General features: G+C 41.3%; 1 protein-coding gene across 1 annotated transcript in view; it reads right to left on the reverse strand.

Moving 5' to 3' along the window:
• Positions 1 to 14,879, reverse strand: part of cdh11 (cadherin 11, type 2, OB-cadherin (osteoblast)) — an 87,064-nt gene that overhangs the window by 47,899 nt on the left and 24,286 nt on the right. The window contains exon 2 of the mRNA XM_054599976.1: positions 125 to 185. The gene's annotated coding sequence lies outside the window, so the exon portion shown is untranslated. The remainder of the gene's footprint in view (positions 1 to 124; positions 186 to 14,879) is intronic.

Genomic DNA, 14,879 nt, shown 5'->3' on the forward strand with positions numbered 1-14,879 from the left:
ATCCCCGGCTCCTCCAGTCGGCAAGACACCGAACCTCAAATTGCACCTAAAGGCTGTGCCATCGGCGTGGATTTTAAGATCAGAAAACACACAAATCATAGGAAATATAAATGTCAGAACGCACCTTTAGCTCATTACTGGTGTCGGGTACGTTGAGGTTTTCTCCTCTGCAGGGCGACACAGGTCTGCAAAAGAGAGAGAGGAGGAATTTAGATTAATCACATGTAATAACGATCTATTAAAGAGCAAAGAGTTCAAAGACATTGTGATGATGATGTGATTAGATGTGTTAATTAAATGTACTGTGTATCTCATTATGTTGTGTGTGTAACGATGCAGGGGAGAGATTACGAGGAGGCTTGTTTGTGTCGGGATATTTATCAGAAAGGACACAAGTGAAAGAAAATAGAAATTGTTTGGCTTGTAAAAAGAGCATAAATACATATTGTATGCAAATTTAAACATTAGCAACTTAAACGAACCTCTTTTAACCTCTAAATGCATGTGAAGATATCAGATATTCTTTCTAATAAACTCTCCACAACGAGCTTCCAACTTTCCAAACCGTTAAATAACCACATCAACAGAACAGCAGCAGGCTCACAGCGTTCCAGCACAAATACCGAACAGATTTTTTTGGCATTTTCAAACAATATTCTTGTTGCCCACCCCAAATTTATTGCATCCCACTCTCTCATAACTGCACTGTAGTAAACCATGACTGGAGCGAGTAAAATATAAATACAAAATATATATAATTCATGTGTTGACTTCGCCAGTACTGCTCTAAATTCAGCGAGACGCTTCCTGGATGTACAGTACAGCCGCCCGCAGCTAGTTTGTGCTTGTTAAGACTTTCACCATGCAGCCATGATGTATGAGCAGCGAGTGGACGGACTGCAGTCTCAATGATACGTGCACAAGAAACAAGTCCCGATTCATTACGGTTTACATCACATCCCATCACAACAACAGCAAACCTCGAGAGGAGATGTTATGTCTGGAATAGAGGTGTCCAACCTCATTGGTTTTGACAAATCCGATGCACACGGCATGAATATAACATGTCACCATGAGGTATTGCTTTCAATATTAAACTAAATCAACACAAAAGTGATATTTATATTAAATAGGATTCATGCCTCTGTTCAGCCGTACTGCATTATTGTCCAGAAATGATTACAAACACAGAAAAAAAGTGTTGCATTGCCTGACATCATTTAATTGAGATAAACAGCCAGTGTTTTTTAGGTATTATTTTATGTACTTTATGGCAAGAATGATGTTACTGGTAAACTTTAGGGGCTCCAAGCAAACTTTCTTTTCTTTTATTGAGTGTACAACCACAATATTGCAGACCAAGAAACGTTGGACACAGCGAAAGGAAACCCCAAGACACAAATCAGAGTGGCATTTGTTCCTTGCTTTCACTTTGTCGATTGTTTTCATATATCTGGACATCTGACGTGATACTGCTGACATGGCAAGTGTGTTAAGCTGAGACCCTTTGTGTATTGGACTGTGTCTCTAACGGTTACGACCACCTGCAGAATCACAGCTTTGATTGAAGCGGTTACTGTAACATCGTGTTCGCTCCACCGCTACAATAACAACACGTTCTAGCTCCCAAATCGTCAAATACCTCAGCTTGGTCAGTTAACTATGATGGTCTGGATACCTCTCTAGCTTCAGTTTCCTACTCAGGGCTTATGTAGTGTATTTTCAAAATAAACTTCCATACTCACAGGAAAGTACAGTTTCCACTTGTCACATGCATACAGTCTCTTTTCAAAATAAACTTCCAACATAGGTTAACTTTCTTAGGATTACCTACACAAATAAAGTACTTGGTTAGGCTTAGGGAAACATTGTGGTTTGGATTTAAAGAAGTATTTAGTAGTAAGTAGTTATATAGAAATACTATGGTAAAATAAGCTACCTTTTGATATTCTGCCATATGGGACATTAACAGCGGTCTCCTGTGTGAAAGTCCTGTGTTTGTTTGTGCTGTTTATCCTCCACTCCCACAAGCATGGACTTCTTTGCTATTTAAACTACTTCACTTTCTCATGGCTATGATGGCGTAAAAATCCAATACATTTTTGTACCAAAATGTCACAAATGTGTGCAGCAGAACATCTCCGTGTTTAAGACTTCCGTTAAGTGTCTGCAGCAGCATCGATCGAAAGACGGAGAGTTATAGTTGGTCACTAATGGTTTTTGAGGACATTGGTAATGGGAGCCACTGCCTTTATGTTTCCACTGAATTCCCAGTTCACCTGAGGTGTTGTCTGGGCAGGGAAATGAACAGGACATGCTCCATCAGTAAATACCAGTGAGAAGCCCGAGAGCGAGCTACTTAACCCGGGCCCGTCCCAGTGGAGCGGCTCAGGGCCTGTGGTGGCGCTGAGTGGTTGTACAGAGCAGCTCCCCTGTGTCACTGTGAAGCAGGGCGCCACTGGAAATGAACATTTGTGATTTGTACGAGCATTCAACGGGTGAAGGGTGAAAGAGAAAACTGAAGAAAGCAGTCTGACATCATAGGATATAGCCTAAATATACAATTTTTACACTTTAACAACTAGAAATTCAAATATTGGATACCTTTTATACTGGAGACATCTATACATTACGTCAGTAATGCTGCTTTCAACTCCAACATAGCTCTATTATATTACTATCCACATGATGAATTGAAAACATATGTTGTGTTTAGTTTCACATTTTTCTTAGAAAGCAGAGGCACTTCACTCTTTTCTATGAAAACAAGTCGTCAAAAGACTAGAACAATGCTCAATATGTTGCTCAAAAAATCAAGAAGACTTTTTAAAAATGCAACAAAGCCTGTCTGTAAATCAAGAAGGATTTTGAGAACACAGAGTTTTCTCAGTTTCTTTCCCCCTAAAAAAAAAAAATCTAATTAACATGAAGGATGGATTAACTTGTTTGCAAAACAAGAAAAGTGTTCGCAGCAGTGCAATCAAATTTACAGCAGCATCAACATCATCTGCATAACTCTGAGTGCCTCAAACACCTTCATCATCTGCAAAACATTAAACCAAATCATTAATATTCATTCTTTGTGGTATCCCCTCCTGTATAACACCAGTCATCATCATCATCATCATCATGCTATCATTATTACCACACAGCTGATCGGCCTGCTCTGTATGCAGAGAGCACTAACTCATTTTCTCTTGTTAAAGAAGAAGAAATGGATTTTTTTTCCAAGTAGTTGCAGCAACAACGGAAACAACGTGTTGCTCCGTCCGTAGCCACGCTTCCGACGTCGTAACCTCACGCTAATCATTGTTGTGTGATAAAAGCAGTGGCGCTGTGGAATCGTACTCATCGCCAATTGTGCTATCGTTATTATCATTCTGCAGCCAACTCCTCCTGCTTAGTACGCGGAGATGATTGAGCTCGCTCCAACCAGAAAATGACAGCTCGAAATGGATTCCGCTGTGTTGCGGTGTTGCAAGGGGGACCCTGAGACAATACCGTCAATACCATAAAGCGCCGTCTGAATTGGCTCTGGTGTGAAATGTGCAGGGCATGAATAAAGGCCTATTGATCGGCGGACAAACAACTCTGTTGCGCACATGTTTCGCCGCATGCACGCAGGCTTCCAGAAGGTGATAACATTGCGTATTGATTTCAGTTTTGTGATGAATTGCATTCATATCTGAGGAGTGATGTTTTTTCCACACGGCGAGAAACCGACAGATCTGGTTCTCTGTTTTTGGAGATAAATGAGAATCAACATTTGAAAGCTGTTGATGATGTTTGACTACGCTGTGCAGATTGAAGTTGTGCGTGAGTCTGTTATCATGTGGCTCTCAGCACTGCTATCTTCTTCTCTTGCTCTATACAACAAGCAATATTTTACTCTATGCTGCTGTAAGCCTGCAAATTTCCCCGCTGCGGGACTAATAAAGGATTATCTTATCTTATCTATCTTATCTTATCTTATCTTATAGCTGTAAAACACCAGCACCTCTTAGCATAGCATTGCATTTCAGAAAATAATCAGAAATGTACCTTTTTTTTCATTTTTCAACCAGTCTGTAAATGTCAATCTCTCATACACACACACACATGCAATATTTGCACACACATCTCATGCAAAACAGACAGCTTGAAACGCAGCCATTACTTTTGCGTCTGTCATTAGCTAAAAGGCCCGAAGCTGGAGGGAGACCAGAATAATTATTCTGATTATAGTCCTCTAGCTGAGCTCTATCCAAACACATTACACTCCTCTCGGATTAAAAATCTGGTGTTTCATCTAGTTTCTAAATCAAGATGCTGGGATTTATTCCATGATAGCAGCCAATTGGAATCTGGGCATGGCAACTAAAGCTGGAGAGAAGCCTCGTTCTATGCTCGCCTGTAGAGGCAGACAGCAAATGCTACAAGTTTGTCCAGTTATGGCTGGAAGGGATTTGTCTCGTATAAACTTCTCGTGAGAGTTTTGTTTTCACTTGTCTATGTCAATCATTCAGCAATCCTGTATCTCTACCCTCTACACCTGTAAGAAGATTGCATTTGCAGTTCTTACATTTGAAAGCAGTGTGCAATTTGCTCTAGATTATGGTTTGGTTATGTAACAAAGTCCTGAATCATGTTCAAGTTTTTTTTGTTAAATTAACTTAAAATTCCAACAAGTTGAGCTTTGGCGGTCCCTGTGGACAGAATCGGTAGTGTCTCCGAGCACAAGAGTCCCTTCAGAAAACCTTCAATTTTACTGCAGCAGGGTCTAACAGTCTGCCCCTAGCGGTTCCAGTTCTGGTTCTGGTTCTCCCGTGCCTCCCTTCCCTCCAGCGGGTCCAGCAATACGGCCCGGAGTTGAGCTGAAGGCGTTTTCTGGTGAACCTGCATGATTTCATCTGATTTCACCAGAATCCGACACAGTGGCACCGGATAGTCAATCTTCTTGCTGATGGTCTAGACATTAAAAATAATCACCATACAACATTAATAGTAACTCACAAAGGGCCTCCCACCAACCTTTCCAGGTTTTTCTTTTTTCCTGAGATGCTCCGATTACAACAAGAATGTGACGTCATTTTTACAACAAGACGCATTCTTTCAAGCCAAAACCAGTTGTCTGTCGTAGAGATAAAGTTTGAAGCCTTTTTTACTCATCTCACAGCTACTTGTCACTGTCTTTATGGGGCTGTGTGACAGTCGACCTTTTCATGGGGGAAACTTGGCTGCATCCGAGGGCCCTGAAGTCAGTCTTGACCCACAGTCTAAAGAACTATTTTGACCTCTGCAGACATTCTTGAGAATAATGGATGGTTATTTGGAGACGCTTGTCATTCAGGGCTGTCCTCAAAAGTCCCTCTGCAGCACTAACTGACCACAGCGGTTTAAACATTCACCATTTGATTCAACATGACAAAACCTTTGGCGTTCTGTAGCTACTTTTAACAGAAGGGGCGACTGCAACTCGCCTAAAAAAAACATGCACTCCAGAAACTCAAATGTTTAATAGCAAACAGCTTAAAACACCCATGATATGTGATCATTATATCTGTGAATGGGTGTAAGAAAGTGATTATGCGCATGAATGTGAGAGTGAATATGGGTTTGTTACAGTGAGCATGTGTTCATGGGTTTGATGCTCTCAGTGCGACTGCGGTGAAATGATGCAAGCAGAATATGATAGCGGCTTTGAGGATCAGCACAGTGGGTGCAGCTGGCAGCCGCGCACACACACACACACACACACACACACACACACACACACACACACACACACACACACACACACACACACACACACACACACACATACATGTATTGGCTGGGGGGGGACTGGTGGATCCCAGCTGTGTCAGTATTATTCATGCGCCAGTATGCATTCACAGGTGCACAGGCACATGGACACACACACACACACACACACACACACACACACACACACACACACACACACACACACACACACACACACACACACACACACACACACAGGTACATTTTGTTGTGTGCTTGCTGAAATGCTATCATGTTACCGGTCCATGCCGTTGTGCACCTGCACTCAAACTTCCCTGCATGATGTCACATCGGCGAGCATCGTTGGAAAAAAATAATAAAGTAAAGTGGCGACTTCAGCAGGAGCAGAGCGACGGGTCAGCAATTTACAAGACCTGTCTAAATATGGCAGCAGTGTATTTACCGATGTGACTCTACTTTATCTCATTTTTACTTTACTTTATCTTATTTCTGGTGCACAGTTCCTTTCATATATTTTATCTTGAGGCAGTCATCCTCCCCCTCCTCCTCTTCCTCCTCCTCCTCCTCCTCTCACCTCCTTTCTGACTCATTGCTGAGTCTAAAATAAAATGCTGCACAGGAGATGCAGGTGCAAGTGGCGGGCAGTTATTTTACAGAGGATTGGCTGGTAACTATAGAACTATTCTTTACTTTTTTTATTTTCTTTATCTTTGAGCTCAGACTTCCTGCTCCCATAATAGTGCTACTCCTACAACACTTGCTCTAGACAGCTGAGTATGTTTCCACTTCCTCATCTGAAAATACAAGCCAAGCTTCTGTCGGAGGCTCTGAAATAGCTCTATGTGGTTAGATAATGCTGAAAGATGGAAGTAAAATTGATTTGTTTTCTCCATCTCATGCTGCTAGCAATAACTTCAGTCTTCAGTGTCTTTATTTAATATTGAAATATGTCTTCTTCAAGTGCATAAAGACAAATAACTTGAGATACACCTTAACGACGTGACTTTGAGCTTTTGGATGTATTCCAGTATTGTGCAAGCAGCTTTGTTTGATTGTTTTGGGCTGATTGTGCCCTTTACTCCACTTCCTTTTGTCTGACCAAATCAAAATTAGCCTTGAAAATGCTTCTTTTGACCGATCAACAATCTCATATGTGCAGAAATTCAATTTACAATGTCATAGGAATGGAGAAGGTGTGATACATGTCGTGTCTATTCCTTGATTTTCTGAATCTTCTGTCGACTAATCAACTAATCAATCCATAGACAAACATATTCAATTATATTTCCATAGAACACAAAAGCATTAGACCCCATAAGGTTAAATAGTTTAATTCAAATGCACTTTAAAGCTGCAGTCTCTTGAAAGCACTCAGAAGCACTAAATCTTCAGAATATGTGAACAGCAGACGTGGGTGTAAGGTCACCGGCAGACATGTTGCTACCTTTTTAAAGCAGAGTTTTGATCTGAAAGAGTTTCATTCTTCTATTACTCTTCAATACCGCCTAAAAGGCTGGACCAGGTATCAGCGAGTCCACGCATCGATCTGATATCACGTTATCGCCTCATTCATCAGCTCATTACCGCTGCACAGGAACCAGAATGTGCTACACGACACCTACGTCCTGCCCCATCGCTACTGTCGCTACACACCTGTGGTTAAACATTGTCATTCATCTATTTTTCCCCCCGATAATGCCACATTGTGAACATTAAATCTCTGTAATAATCAGCAGTAGGAGAGCTAGTTAACGTTAGCCTTCTAGGCTAAATAACGGAGCTAATGGCTAACGCTAACGGACGCATTGAGTTACATTACGATGCGTTCACAATCTGTTCTGTTGGACGAATGTTGGGCGAAGGTAGATTATAACGTTATGATCTGTTCATGGAGCACATTGATTTATGTTTTGTAGTGTTTCTTCAGTTCAAAGATGATGCACTTAAGTGTAAAAACAGTGTAATTTGTATTTCTGAATAGAGTATTACTGCACACTTCTATAATACTGATTCAAAAATGCATTTGTGTCCAAGATGAAATGCTTAATAGCAATCATAACAAATAGTAAAACGCCTTTTTATTATTTTTGAATGGTAAAAAATCTGTCTGTCTGGTAAATTTTCTCATCAAAAAAGTACATTTTGGACCCTGTCTAGCTTTCAACCTCTAATGTGACAAACAAGGAACTATTTTATTGCAACGTATTGTATAAAAGCATTTCAGCTCAAATCTGTGAGCCCTCAGTATTGTCCTTAGGTGAGGCCATTATATTTCCCACATTGATTTCTTCTTAGGTTGGTTCTATCCCGAGGGGAAGAAACCAAAAAAAAAGAAAAAGCTGCCCATGTTTTAAAAATCACTGAGGTAATATAAAACTCTCAGCGTTCTCACAGCCACAGACCTCTTCATTGCTTTAAGGTGGGAAGCTTTTATTTTAGCCCCTTGAGGTTCCAACAAACTGGTCATTTGTGTATTTATTTATTCATCAGTAATTTCTCTTTTTACTGTGCAAACTCAAAATCAACCTCCTCATTTTAGGATTAAAAAAAACCAAAAAACTAATAAGATTGATGGACCTCTGACTTTTGTTCACACTGCTGTATGTTAATGAAACCTGGTGTACGAGTATTAAAACAAGGAAATACAAGAGTGATATCTGGAGCTCTGAGGCAGTCACTTTACTACGCAGCCTTCTACACACAAACTGCAAACGTAATAAGAACCCACTATGCACACAAACTCATCATAAACCCAACATGGAAAAAAAACAAAACGCCACGCACAGAACTCATCGCATCGAGCGCTCACACAAACGGATAATGACGGAGTGCGTTACTCGACGACGTGACCGAGGGAACAGATACATTCTAGTTGACATGTTGACTCAGAGAGACGGAGAAAAACGAGCAGGAGTCATTTAAGTGACAGGGAGGGGGAGGGATAAAGAGCGAAGGGGGGGAGAGATGGATGATGGGTAGAGAGGAGGAGACGGGAGGAGAGAGGATAAAATATGCTTTTTACATATTCAGTTCTGCATGGCTGCTCCGCATATATATATATATATATATATATATATGTATATATGTACGCACACACTCCGTTATGACTCGCCTCACTTGTCGATGATTTTCATTTAGATAGCTTGTGATTATATGACACGCTCTCTTACTCATAAAGCAGTTCAGACGCACAGCCACATGAATAAATGATTAACTCCCACTACTGTATCTTGACACAAGCTCTGCGGCGTGATTTACTCTTTAAAGTCTGTTTAGAGCATCAAAACAAGAGCCAGCCGACCTCCAGGCTGAGCTGTGAATAAAACCCCTCAATCAGATCAGGATGTTTCTCCTATACTGACATCATGTCACGTAGAGATAAAGAGATAATGGCCTTTCATTACATATTTAGGGGGAAATACCACCATCTCTGGAATGTATTACCCTAGAAATGTTCTTTTATGTTCTCCCGTTACAAAGTCCTTCAGCTGGAGGACACGCTGGAGATCCGAACTCTGAAAACATCCTTCAGAAAGTCACTAAACATGGCTCAACACTTGCCAAAACTTAAAGTATGTTTGCCATTTTTAGTCACCTTGTATCGTGAGAGACGCTATATGTCATCTTAATAATGAAAATATGATAAACAAAGCTTTATTACAGTAACCAAACACAAATCTTCTTATACTTTACAGAATCTGACTCTTAAGTGTTAACAGTTATCTCAATTCCCGATAAACAAAATCATCTGTAAATCTCTGAAACAGATGCCATGTGCACACGCAAGTTAACGCATGGTTCCGGTTCTGACTCTAACAGATATTTGACATCATTAAAGCAACATATATTCAACATTTACGTACTCAGGGATGCTTGTTATGTTATTCTTGCTTTGTCTATTTGTTAAGTGTCAAAAGTGGCAACCAAAAGGCAAAGAAAAACAAAATAACGGTCTTTCACCCAGGAGATTTTCACACATAGTTCATTCTACGTTTGAAAACAGGAAGTCAACGTTGATTGGTCATCTTCCATACTTTAGTAACAACATTTCAACTCATCCCACGATCTATTCCTAAACCTAACTAAGTATGTCACAGGCTTTTCCTACACCTAAGTCGTTTTGTTACCTGAACCTAACTAAGTTGTTTCCTGTGAAGACGGAAGTTTATTTTGAAAAGACTGTATCGATTTTGCTCGACTTTAGAAGGAAAACGCACGCAAAATGAGTCACATCTGTTAATCTTTACCTTAAAACTTCCTCCCAAAGAATTCACGTGAGAATGTAAAGTTGTTTCCCTTCTGATGATCACTGATTGGAGATCTGTATTTACCCCCTCATCCTGCACTTCCCTGTAAACAAAGCCTATCACTGTCCTGCCTGCTAATTAATGAGTCCAGTCAGAGCGCTGGACGCTCTCTGCCTCCTCCTCGCAGGAACCGCTGGCAGTCCTATGAATCACCGCATTCAAGCGCTCTCGTTGGTAAAAGAGCAAAAAATGATTGAAAACCGCCAAAAAAAAAGAGGAGAAATTCATGAGGCTGGATGAGCGATGATACATGTATTAGCACCAGATGACATTTCCATCGCCACCTCATCGATCAGCTCGGGGACATTTCAAATGTTGGACCGTGTCTTTGTGTGTGTGTGTGTGTGTGTGTGTGTGTGTGTGTGTGTGTGTGTGTGTGTGTGTGTGTGTGTGTGTGTGTGTGTGTGTGTAATGTGCAGAATCATACAGAGGGAAACAGCTCCCCAACACACGCAAGAACAAAGAAAAAAAGTTAGGGTCACTTTAAACACTGAGATGTTGCGCACGCACACACACACACACACACACACACACACACACACACACACACACACACACACACACACACACACACACACACACACACACACTAAACTAAACTAAGACTATGAAGTTGCACTTTTTCATTTCTTAGTTTATTAAACAGTGAACTCTCCATCCTTTCTTCTAATATGAAATCTTAAGATATTGCATTGTGTATTATTGCTTTTCTATTTTCTTCCGATGGCACTGTTTTTTTTAATGATTTGGTTGTTGTTTTTTCAACTCATTGACAGTGCAGCTTCTTTGCATACTTGCTTGCAGTGCACCCACCACTGAACCATCGTTGAATCCAGCTGAAAGCAGTCTCCCTTCTCACATGTCCTCCTGATCCTAACCTCGCATGCTCAAAGAGGAGACGTGAAAGACGGTGATAAATAACAAGAACCTCTCCAGCCGCAGAGTCCGGAGTCTGAAAGAAGGTTTGCAAATGGCTCAGTGAATCTGGCCTCCACTCACTGCCCCCCCCCCCCCCTCTCTCTCTCTCTCTCTTTCGGTCCGTCTCTCTTGGTATTCAGCTGCTGCTCTCTCGCAGCTCAGACTCTCTTATCTAAATCTCCATTCAGACGGAGAAAGAGACAGAGAGAGAGAGAGAGAGAGAGTCAGAGATAATACAGGTCACTCTCCAATGACAACTCTAAAAGGCATCTGGGGAGAGGAGGGAAAAAAAAGAGAGCTGCTGCTAAACAGTGTATGGATTTCTGCTATAAGCTGAGAGAACATACAGACTTAATGAGACGCTTGATAAGTTCCAGTACATCTGGAGATTCTGAGCTTGCGGCTCCTCAGCCGTTTATTTTAAGATCCGCAAAAAAAAAGCCAGTGGCGAAGATGAATCAGCAAAAAAAATACCCACCATATGCCTGAGTCATGGAAAGCTAAGCTGAGAGCCGTCAACTCTAACTCATTATCAATTTCGAGACACAATCTGTACCTTTTGCACCACTTTTTGTCATTTTGATGCCAAATAAAAAGTATTCTTTTGTGTTTTTTCATCCTCAGGCTGCAGAATAAAAAACCTTTTAAGGCTTTTAATGTTTGATTCTACCATGACGTTTGTTTGAAAGATTAAAGCAAACACTTTGATCCTTACTGAGAATAAAAAAAAGCTCCCTGATGTCAGCTGACCATCCACCTAAGGATAAAGAGAATCAAACTGTCTCAAATGGATGATTGTCACTCTGTAAACGTCCATAGATAGAAACATTATGTAGCATGAAAGGAGGAGAAATGGTGGGTGGGTGACTGGATTCGTGCCAATTTCAAACCAGTTCCTGCTGGAAATATGAGTGGAAACAAAAAAGGCATTAATGGTGATTATGAGATTATGAGAAATGTTTGTAAATCAAACGTACACAAATCATGCTGCACTGTTTTCTAAACGTATAACAAACTGGCTTGCATTATGCTATAACACACACACACACACACACACACACACACACACACACACACATAAATGGAATAGATTCTATGCAAAGCAGTTTAATATTCAGAGTTTGTAACACTCGCTGCCACCGCCCACTTTAATCTCCTCTCTTCTGATTTTCTACTTGAAGGCAGGCTGATATAGATTGGGACTGATACCCAAAGCTACACACACATACACACACACACACACACACACACACACACACACACACACACACACACACACACACACACACACACACACACACACACACACACACACACACTGCTATTTTTGAGTTATGTTCAGCCCTAATCTGGTGCAGGAGTAGAAACGAGAGCCCATTAAACATGCGGATGTTTGTTTTATCATCCAGCCCGGCTGAGTCGGTGGAGAGATGTTCATTTATCTCCCTTGATTACTCTCAATCGCCTCTCTACCTTCACCTGTCTCCCTCTTCCCTCTCTCCCCCCCTCCAGACAGTAAACTGTACGACTTAATTGAATTTGGCACGTTCTCAAACTGCTGTCGAAAAACGCACAGCGCTGCGAGCGGCGTTCCCGTCGTGATTGAGCCAAAAAACAACCAACTGCAGAAGATATGAAGACGGTAAAAGCATCTGTTTTCGCAAAAAGCCGAAAAACAAGACAGTTTACTGGTTTCCAATACTATAAATCTGGAAACAAATGTACCTCGTCGGACCAGTTACTGTTTACTTTTATTGGCACTATGAGTGTGTGTTGAATTGATCCACACCCCCAACACAACTCTCTGTTTTCAGGGTCTCTGAACCTGTTTTATATTTAGCCGTTTCTCCCTCTTCAGCCATACTTTTTCATGCATTCTCTCTCTCTGTCTCTCTGCCCACCTCCACCTCTCTCTCAACCCTCCTCTCAGCACTCTCTTTCCCCTCCCGTTGGTGGTGTAAACTCAGCCTCCATCCATCTCCCTTGCCTCTCTCTGGCTCTCCCGCTACGTACGTGCTATCAGATAGTTGCTATAGCTTCAGTCAGCCCTGCTGTCCGGGGCTAAATGAATGTTAAAAGCCTATTGAGTTTCTTTGCCCAGGCTTGCTATAGCTCATATAGGTAATACAATGTGGTGCGTGTGTGTGTGTGTGCGTGTGTAATGTGATGCAGTCTTTTAATTTGGGAAAGGAGACACAGTCAGCAGGTAGAGGTTACGACCTCTGCTTGAGGACACGCTGTAACCGAACATGAAATTGATTTCAAGGTAAAGTAGCAGAACATGTGAGGCCGCCCGGCTGGTGGAGTTTGTGGCTGCTGGCGCTGCTGTTGTACGTTTGTATATTGTAAGAAAGTGGGAAACAAAAATAGTTTTCCATTATAGTATGGCAGACAAAAGCTATCTCAGAAAATCAATGTTATTCAGCTTCTGGGGCGCTATATTTTTGACCTTTTTTTTTAATTGGTTCTTCAGGTCAAAGTCTCTCAAAAATAGGAACAAAATGTCGTCAATCTATTAATACCAAGAGCTATGAAAACAAATATATATTTTGTTGTGAAATAGGGTCAAAATCAACAGTCGGTTAACTGTTAAACTGGTTAAATTGCCACTTTAAATCCACACATTGAGACCAGCCACAGGTCTTATAACCTGATTGACTCGTTCTTTGAATTTACCGAGGAGCTGACTGACTGTCGTTTAAGTCGTGTTTTTTGGAGGCCGCAGACAGAAGTGGTCCTCCTCTTGGCAGTAATGACTGAGAATCACTCGGAGAGAGCTGAGCAGCGGCAGCAGTAACTGGATCAATGGAGAGTCTGCAGTTAGAAAATAAGGGTCGCCGTAATCAATTCGACTCCTAACTGCTGCTGGAATGGTAAAACAACCACACAGTCACTTTCCTACCTGGTTTCTGATTCTGTTTTTCTTGTTTTTTTCTGGCATACATTCTACCACTGGCCACTTTCTTTCCCTTTTTTTTGTATCTATTCCGCACATCTGTTTTGCCTTCACAAGTTTAACTTTGAATTATTCCAATTTTAAAGTGTACTTTTATTGCTCAATTACCCAAACTGACATGTTTTTGTGTCGTTAAAATGTAAACAGCAGCAAGCGGATTCAAAGTTTAAACGTTTCAACGCCCAAGGGTGTGACAGATTGAGGCTTTGCGAGCAGAGTTGAATCCATTTCCCTTCAAACTGTTTGTGCCCCGCTTCTTTGTTTTCTCTTACTTGCCATCATCACACAGATACAAGCGGGGTCTAAACACGCTGTAAGTGTCCGATATTTTAATTGGCTGCATATTATGTCGCCTCTACACATAGCAACTCATCCTAACTTTTCTTTGTCTCAGCTTCCTCTCCTGCCTGGATGCTTAACTACCTGTCAAACAATGCGTAACGTTCGACAGAAACCCGACGCCGTCCACATGTGGCGACCCAGCAGGATTCCGACCCCCTCTATGTGTAAATCAGTGGGCACGTTTTAAATTTAAAGCTGCATGTCTTGTCGCAGATTCAGCTCATTAGCTGCTTGAGTGTGCAAAATGCACAGTGGTTGTTTTTGTCATTAAGTGTTGTCACTGATGGGTAATGCTGTTTTCCCCTTTTCTTTTCTTTTTTTACATTAATTGAGGATTTAATGCAAAACTTGCACAAGGGACTCTTTAACTGAACAGAGCAAAAGTGGAAATAGGAAGTAACAATTTCCCCTCCTTTTTCCTCTCTTCCTTTATTTTTCTCATCATTGTATGTGCCAAACTAGCCTGGACCGAGTAGAATGTCAACACACACACAAACACACACACATGAGCCTGCACACAAACACTATAAATGGTTTATGTCACAATCTTCGTCAAGCACTCCCACCACCCATCGCTGTATCACACACACACACACACACACACACACACA

Source organism: Anoplopoma fimbria, chromosome 6, assembly GCF_027596085.1.
Source record: "Anoplopoma fimbria isolate UVic2021 breed Golden Eagle Sablefish chromosome 6, Afim_UVic_2022, whole genome shotgun sequence".
In the NCBI taxonomy this organism is placed as follows: Eukaryota; Metazoa; Chordata; class Actinopteri; order Perciformes; family Anoplopomatidae; genus Anoplopoma; species Anoplopoma fimbria.